The sequence below is a fragment of the Bos grunniens genome, chromosome 5, assembly GCF_055505025.1.
Source record: "Bos grunniens cultivar Pamir isolate PY7600 chromosome 5, Bosgru_T2T1.0, whole genome shotgun sequence".
In the NCBI taxonomy this organism is placed as follows: domain Eukaryota; kingdom Metazoa; phylum Chordata; class Mammalia; order Artiodactyla; family Bovidae; genus Bos; species Bos grunniens.
In genome coordinates, this window is record NC_141169.1 from 20,041,023 (window position 1) to 20,049,104 (window position 8,082).

An 8,082-nucleotide genomic window follows, 5' to 3' on the forward strand; every position below is an offset into this window, starting at 1 on the left:
AAGAGGAACCAAAGAGCCTCTTGATGAAGGTGAAAAAGGAGTGAAAAAGCTGACTTAAAACTCAACATTCAAAAAACAAAGATAATGGCATCCAGTCCCATCAGTTCAGTTCAGTTCAGTTCAGTCGCTCAGTCATGTCCGACTCTTTGCAACCCCATGAATTGCAGTACACCAGGCCTCCCTGTCCATCACCAACTCCCAGAGTTCACCCAAACTCATGTCCATCAAGTCAGTGATGCCATCCAGCCATCTCATCCTCTGTCGTCCCCTTCTCCTTCTGCCCCCAATCCCTCCCAGCATCAGAGTCTTTTCCAATGAGTCAACTCTTCGCATGAGGTGGCCAAAGTACTGGAGTTTCAGCTTTAGCATCATTCCTTCTAAAGAACACCCCGGGCTGATCTCCTTTAGAATGAACTGGTTGGATCTCCTTGCAGTTCAAGGGACTCTCAAGAGTCTTCTCTAACACCACAGTTCAAAAGCATCAATTCTTTGGCGCTCAGCTTTCTTCACAGTCCAACTCTCACATCCATACATGACCACTGGAAAAACCATAGCCTTGACTAGACAGACCTTTGTTGGCAAAGTAATATCTCTGCTTTTTAATACGCTGTCTAGGTTGGTCATAACTTTCCTTTCAAGGAGTAAGCATCTTTTAATTTCATGGCTGCAATCGCCATCTGCCCATCACTTCATGGCAAATAGATGGGGAAACAATGGAAATAGTGACAAACTTTATTTTGGGGGGGCTCCAAAATCACTGCAGATGGTGACTGCAGCCATGAAATTAAAAGACTCTTGCTCGTTGGAAGGAAAGCTATGACCAACCTAGACAGTTTATTAAAGAGCAGATACATTACTTTGCTGACAAAGATCTGTCTAGTCAAAGCTATGGTTTTTCCAGTAGTCATGTATGGATGTGAGAGTTGGACTATAAAGAAAGCTGAGCACCGAAGAATTAATGCTCTTGAACTGTGGTATTGCAGAAGACTCTTGAGAGCCCCTTGGACTGCAAGGAGATCCAACCAGTCAATCCTAAAGGAAATCAGTCCTGAATATTCATTGGAAGGACTGATACTGAAGCTGAAGCTCTTAATAATTTGGCCACCTGATGCGAAGAACTGACTCATTTGAAAAGACCCTGATGCTGGGAAACATTGAAGGCAGGAGGAGAAGGGAACGACAGAGTATGAGGTGGTTGGATGGCATCACTGAGTCTATGAACATGAGTTTGAGCAAACTCTGGGAGATGGTGATGGACAGGGAAGCCTGGCATGCTGCAGTCCGTGGGGTCGCAAAGAGTTGAATATGACTGAGCGACTGAACTGAACTGAGTTATGAATCCACGTTGGAGATACTGTTTTAATTCTTGCTGTAAAATGACAGGTTTTAGAATGGGATCGATGTGTTCATAAATGATAAATTGTGCTTTTGGGTTCAAATTTCCCACTTCAGAGTTCAGTTGGGTGACACCACCCATGTGTATCAAAGAGAAGCATGCCTTGGAAGAGTAATTCATTTGAGTATGAGATGGAGACATACTGGATTCTTTTTTTTTTTTTTTTTTTTGGATGTCTGATCTTATTTATTTGTTACTCTTAGAACATCTCATTTTTGACTGGACTCAGACTTGGAAGTAGAAGCTCTCAGAGAGGACAGCCTCCGTCTCTTGGCAATCTGTTCCTGCCGTTTTTCTTTGGCCTCCTTCATTCTCTTGGCCAAAAGTTTAGCATATTCTGCAGCCTCTTCTTTTTCTTAGTACGCTGTTTCTTCAGAGCAATACGCCGGCGTTTGTGCCACAGAACTCGTGGAGTCAGGAGACGCTGAATCTTGGGTGCTTTAGTCCTAGGTTTCTCACCTAGTCTTTGTTTAGGGGCTTTCACACAACATATTGGCGGACATCATCTTTAGAGAAATTGAAAAGTTTGCGGATTCTGCTAGCTCTTTTGGGACCCAGGCGATGAGGCACTGTAGTATCAGTGAGTCCAGGAATATCCTTCTCCCCTTTTTTCACGATGACCAAATTGAGAACACTCAGATTGGTATCCACAATGCAACCCCATACAGATTTTTACGCTTTCTCTCTCCAGTCCTCCTTGGTCTGTAACAGGAACGCCCCTTACTCAGTAGCAGGCAAACTTGGCCATGGGTCAAGACACCCTGCTTCATGGGGAAACCCTGCTTATTGTTCCCGCCACTGATTCGGACCACATGACCCTTCCATTCTCCACCTAGAGCGTCAGCAGCAACTTCTGTGGCCATACGCTTCTCGCAGAAGGTACGAAGTTTTCATTCATCGTCCACTTCAATGAGCTTCTGGCAGCCAGTGGCCAGGAAAGAGATGTTCAGCTTCATTCTGAAGCGGCCGACAGCCTCCGAGGCACCATGAAAAAGACCATACTGGATTTTTATAGGCATGTGTGGAGCAAAAAAAACACATCATTTCTAAGATGTCTTCTCTTCAATCATGACTGCCTTTCCCTATAGCTCCCCTTCTAGGGTCCTGACCCAGAATGAGAAAGGTGGGTCCCCCTGTGTGTTCCCTTCACTGCAAACCATGAACATGCATATTCATTTTGTCTTGGCGTCCCTGACACCACAGCCCTTTATTCTGCAGGGTTTGGTCTAGTAAAGGTACCAAAAGGCATCCAGCACATGAGTGGTCCTGCCTTTAGCATTCTTGCTGACTGTGTATTTTACCAGGAAATCAAGTGTTGAGTGAATAATGATATCAAGTTTGCCTGCCTCTGTGAGAGTAAGAAGAACATGTATCACTTGAGTGGGCTTACTCCACTTTGGCTTTCCCATGTTTAACATGCTGTTAGCATCTGTGCGTTTCTGTCTCATCTTCTCTCCCCTTTTTTCCTCCCTCCTCATCTCCCAGAAGTCTTTTGAATCAGTTATGAAAGCTACATGGTAGAGATGGTTTCTGTTCAGGTGCTTACGTGTCTAGAACCTTATGTTTATATGTTTCCATTATAGTATATGATGGTATTTTCAATATTTCTTGCACTTAAAAAATTAATACCAGAATTGCAAACAACTTAGGGGCCTTTTCAGATGGTCATCTTTCACTTAGTGATATACATTTAAGATTCCTCCATATCTTTTTATGACTGGATAGCTCATTTCTTTTTAACAGTGAATAATATTCCATTGTCTGGATGGATCACAGTTTTATTAAACAAATCATCCCTGAAAGAGATCTTGTTGGTTTCCAAGTTTTGGCAATTATGAATAAAGATGCTGTAATCATTCATGTGCAGGTTATTGCGTGAGCACATTTTCAATCTATTTAGTTAAACAACCAAAGATAATTGATTGTCGGACTGCACGGTAATTGGTATGTTTATTTTTGTAAGAAACTGTCAAACTGTCTTGCAAAGTGGCTGCCCCATTCTGTATGCTTATCATGGAGCTCCTGTTGCTTCACATGGTTACCAGCTTTGGTTTTCTCAGGGTTTGCATTTTAGTCATTTTAATAGATGTAAAGTCATCTTTCCTTGTTTTAATTTGCAATTTTCTAGTGACCTATGATGTTGAAGATCCTGTTATGTGCTTATTGAGCCTGAATTTACCTTTGGTGTTTTCAATTGGTTTATTTGCTTATTTTTTGTTTCACTGGGTCTTTTTTGCTGCTCGGTCTTCCTCTAGTTGCAGCGAGCAGGGGCTGCTCCCCAGTCGCAGTGCGTGGGCTTCTCCGTGTGGTGGCTTCTCTTGTTGCAGAGCATGGGCACTAGAGCTCAGGCTCAGTGGTTGTGGCTTCATTGCTCTGAGGCATGTGGATCTTTCCGGATCAGGGATCAAACCCATGTCCCCTGCGTTGGCAGGCAGATTCTCAACCACTGGACCACCAGGGAAGTCCCAGGTTTTTGTGTTTATATTGTTGGGCTTCAATTGTTTTATGCCTATTTTAGATAGGATTCCTTTATCAGATAAGTGCTTTGAAAGTATTTTCAAAGGTCGGATGGGCCAAAGAGACCCTCCTTTTTGGTTCCCGACATTAAAGCACCCCAACAAGTTTGCTCTGTTTATCCCAGATCAAAGTTTGGGAGAAAATTACACTGAGATACTTGATGAATAATTACTTGGTGCAACAATTAGGACTAGTCAAAATCAAGTTAAAAGGTTGATAAAAGGGCCTGAGTCTCTTGGCTCAACCCCTGACTGGGGGCCCCAGGACCTTTTATACAAAAACAGATGAATGGTCAGAGATGAAAAGAAAGCTTCTAGGACTCCTTGTAAAATCAAGGCTTTTTAAGGGGCTTCCCTGGTGGTTCAGCAGTAAAGAATCTCCCTGCCAATTAGGAGACAACGGTTCAATTCCTGGCTCAGGAAGATCCCCTGGAGCAGGAAATGGCACTCCAGTCTTCTTGTCTGGGAAATCCCATGGACAGAGGAGCCTGGTGGACTCCATTCCACAGTATCATAAAAGAGTCAGCCATGACTTAGCAACTGAACAACAATGGAGACTAAAATCTAAAGGTGTGAAAGTTGGTAGAACTGAGATGCAATTTTATAAAAATCGGTATATTTAAATAGGTTTTATTGAAGCTGGGTTGCCTAAGTATGTTGTTGAAAAAACACTTGGTCTTGCTGGGGAATGCTTCCTGTGCTGTGCTTAGGCAGTCAGTCATGTCTGACTCTTTGTGACCCCATGGACTATAGCCCACTAGGCTCCTCTGTCCATGGGGATTCTCCAGACACAAATACTGGAGTGGGTTGCCATGCCCTTCTCGAGAATGCTTCCCTTGCTTGGTATTATAAGGCAGGGCATATGAATCTCAGGAAATACACTAATTAGCATACTAAAGGAAATGGATGGGGTTAGCTAAAACTGTGCAATATAAAGTAAAAACTGGGAGCTAATATTTCGGGGATAACTTAAAAAAAAAAAGAAACTTTACTCTGGATCTAGCCTTGCACTCTGAAAGAGGGCCTTTGTTGAATGCCTTGTGCAAGCTTTTGAATGCTTGATAAATTAACCCTGAAATTCTAGAACATAGAACTCTTGAATTTCAGTTTAGTTGGAAATCTTCTCACTTATATTAAAAGATCAAATTAAAGAAAATATAGTTGGGCAAAATCAATCTTTTAAAATCATTTGGGAGGCACACGGGTTCTTTGGAGAATTAAAAGCAACTATCTTTCTCTCCCCAGGCAAGAATACTGGAAGTTGCCATGGCCTCCTCCAGATCTTCCCAACCCAGGGATCAAACTCAGGTCTCCCTCATCGAGGGCAGATTCTTTACCATCTGAGCCACCAGGGAAGCCCATCTTTCTCTTGCAAATCTCTACAAATCAGAAACTTAGCTATAGCCCACAATGACCTGAGACTGAGCCTAATTAATCAGATAGAACCTGACAACAAGGAGAGAAAAAGTGGAAAAATAGCCTTTAAAAACTCCAACAGTTGGAAAGGCTCCTTTGCCTAGAATCTAATTCATAGCCTCCTTAAGGGTTTATCAAGGGCAAGTAAAAATCTTATTTCTTTTCCAAAAGGAGTAAAGCCCTAGTCCCCTGGCAAGCAAATTTAACTTATTCCAGCTATTATTTATAAACTGTTTATGAGCTTCACCGGTGGCTCAGCAGTAAAGAATATGTCTGCAGTGCAGGAGACGCAGGAGACACAGTTTTGATCCGTGGGTTGGGAAGATCCCTTGGAGGAGGGCCTGGCAACCCACTCCAGTATTCTTGCCAGTAGAATCCCACAGACAGAGGAGCCTGGTGGGCTATATGGGGTCGCAAAGAGTCGGACACGACTGAAGACTCAGCACACAGCATGCAAGTTTATATTATAAGTTTATATTGTTTATAAACTTACTTTATTATAAGTTTATATCTAAGTATATTGTAATGCCGGATTCATAACTGTTACAGGGAAGCTATGAGATTTCAGAGTGTCTGTGTAGACTGAATAGCCTATATCACACAGTCTCCAGCCGATCTAGGAGTGAAACTTCCTAGTGCCATGGGACAAAATTGATCACTAAATGCCTTCCAAACGGTTGAATTTATGATTGAGAGACATAGAATACTGGAGACATAGAATGTTGCCAGCATTTCAGTAAACAGAGAATGTTGTGGTCACCGCACCCGCCCTCGACTGGGCACCCTGAATTCAGAATGGAGAAAAAACGGGATACTGGTAGTAGATGGTTAAGGTGCTATCAAAGGAAGATTTTCAATAAGCCCAGACTCTTGCATCTTCTTATACATAGAAAAGTGCTAAAATTCATTAGCTCCAGATATCTGGTTTTCTTCAACAGTAATCTTTTAATGTTCTACCTAGTTTGTATTTGTTTTGTTATGTTGTTTTATTTGCAAAACTTCTATTTATCCTGCTCCTGTCTTACCTCTTTAGAAAAAGTCCCTTAGAGTTATCTGAGAGGCTGTATCTTGGACGTAAGTCCTCCGTAAGTGCACTGAATAGAATCTTCTCAACTTTTAGGTTGAGCTTTTTTTTTGGATACCTACCTGTTGAGCTGCTCCTATGAACTGTGCTAGTTTGGGAATCTAAAGATGACCGTGCTTACTTTTTGAAGAGGTCAGTTCACAGTGGAAGAGGCTGTGTGCAATCTTATTGTACCAGGGCTAGGCAGGGAGTGAATGGAGGGTTACTATTTCACATAGGCTGATTAGGAAGGGCACCTCTGAAAAGGCAACATGTGAGCCGGGCTGGAATGTTATGAGGGACGCCTGGGGACAGGGCTCCAGGCAGAGGACATGGCAAGGCCAGTGCTCTCAGGTGGGAGCCGTTTTGCTTCTACAAAGGGAAGCAAAGAAGCCACTGTGACCAAGTGCAGTGAGTAAGTATGGCCCCCAAGGGGAAGATCAGATTAGATCAGATCAGTCGCTCAGTCGTGTCCGACTCTTTGCGACCCCATGAATCGCAGCACGCCAGGCCTCCCTGAACATCACCAACTCCCGGAGTTCACTCAGACTCACGTCCATCGAGTCAGTGATGCCATCCAGCCATCTCATCCTCTGTCATCCCCTTCTCCTCCTGCCCCCAATCCCTCCCAGCATCAGAGCATTTTCCAATGAGTCAACTCTTCGCATGAGGTCGTCAAAGTACTGGAGTTTCAGCTTTAGCATCATTCCTTCCAAAGAAATCCCAGGGCTGATCTCCTTCAGAATGGACTGGTTGGGGAGGTCTAAAATGAAGGGGTGGGGAGCATATCACCACTGTCAGACCCTAGGCTTCTACTCCGAGATAGGAGGCCCTGAAGGGCTTGGAGCCGAAAGAGCCACATGTTTGAACTCCATCTTTTCAAGAACCACTCTGGCCTGCTGTCCAAAGGTGATGGTGGAGACAGTTAAGAAGTACTGCAGTCATTCTGGGAAGAGACAATGATGCCCTGTTTTGGTGGACGAAGAAGGGGTGAGAAATGATCCGGTCTCTCATATCTTCTCATAAGATTTGCTGAAGGAATGGGAGTGGAGCGTAGGATCAAGGATTCAAGGATAACTCCAACCTGAGTGCCTTGAAGGAGAGTTGGAGGTCCGGAGACTAGGGGAGAGAGGAGCTGGCTGGTGGTTGAGGGTACAGTAGGGACTGGCTTTGGGCACATTCAGAGACGGCCTGCCAGGTCTTCCAAGTGGAGATGTTGCTCACGCAGCGAATAGGCAGCTAGGACAAATGAGAGGCTTGAATCCGAAGGAAAGAATCCTCAAAAGTATAAACAAAGTTGTGGGGGAGGGAAAGAGGGTTATAAAATATCCCTCCTGAAAACGTTTTAAGGCTTTTAAACTTCTGTCATCACTGTTTTTATATCACTTATAATCAAGGTCTATGGCCATAAAAGTATGTGGTAACACCATGTTGCAGGAAGTGGCTATAGCTGGTCAACAGTTTCTAAACTGTCGGCCTGAGGCCAATAGCACCAAATCTCCTGTGAGCTTGTCAGAGATGCAAATTATTGGGCCCTGCCAGACCAGACCTAGTGAATCAGAAGCCCGAGGAAAAGCACCGGAACTGTTTTGACAAGTTCTCTAGGAGGTTGTTACGAAGTTTAGAGTTAAGTGAGCTAGATAAGAAATTTACTATTATTTCTAGACTTTAATCACTTAAAAAGAAACAAC

At 43.5% G+C, this 8,082-nt stretch overlaps 1 pseudogene; it reads right to left on the minus strand.

Moving 5' to 3' along the window:
* Positions 1-1,543: 1,543 nt before the first annotated feature.
* LOC147371376 (small ribosomal subunit protein eS6 pseudogene) lies at positions 1,544-2,645 on the minus strand (annotated as a pseudogene).
* Between the last annotated feature and the right edge of the window lie 5,437 nt (positions 2,646-8,082).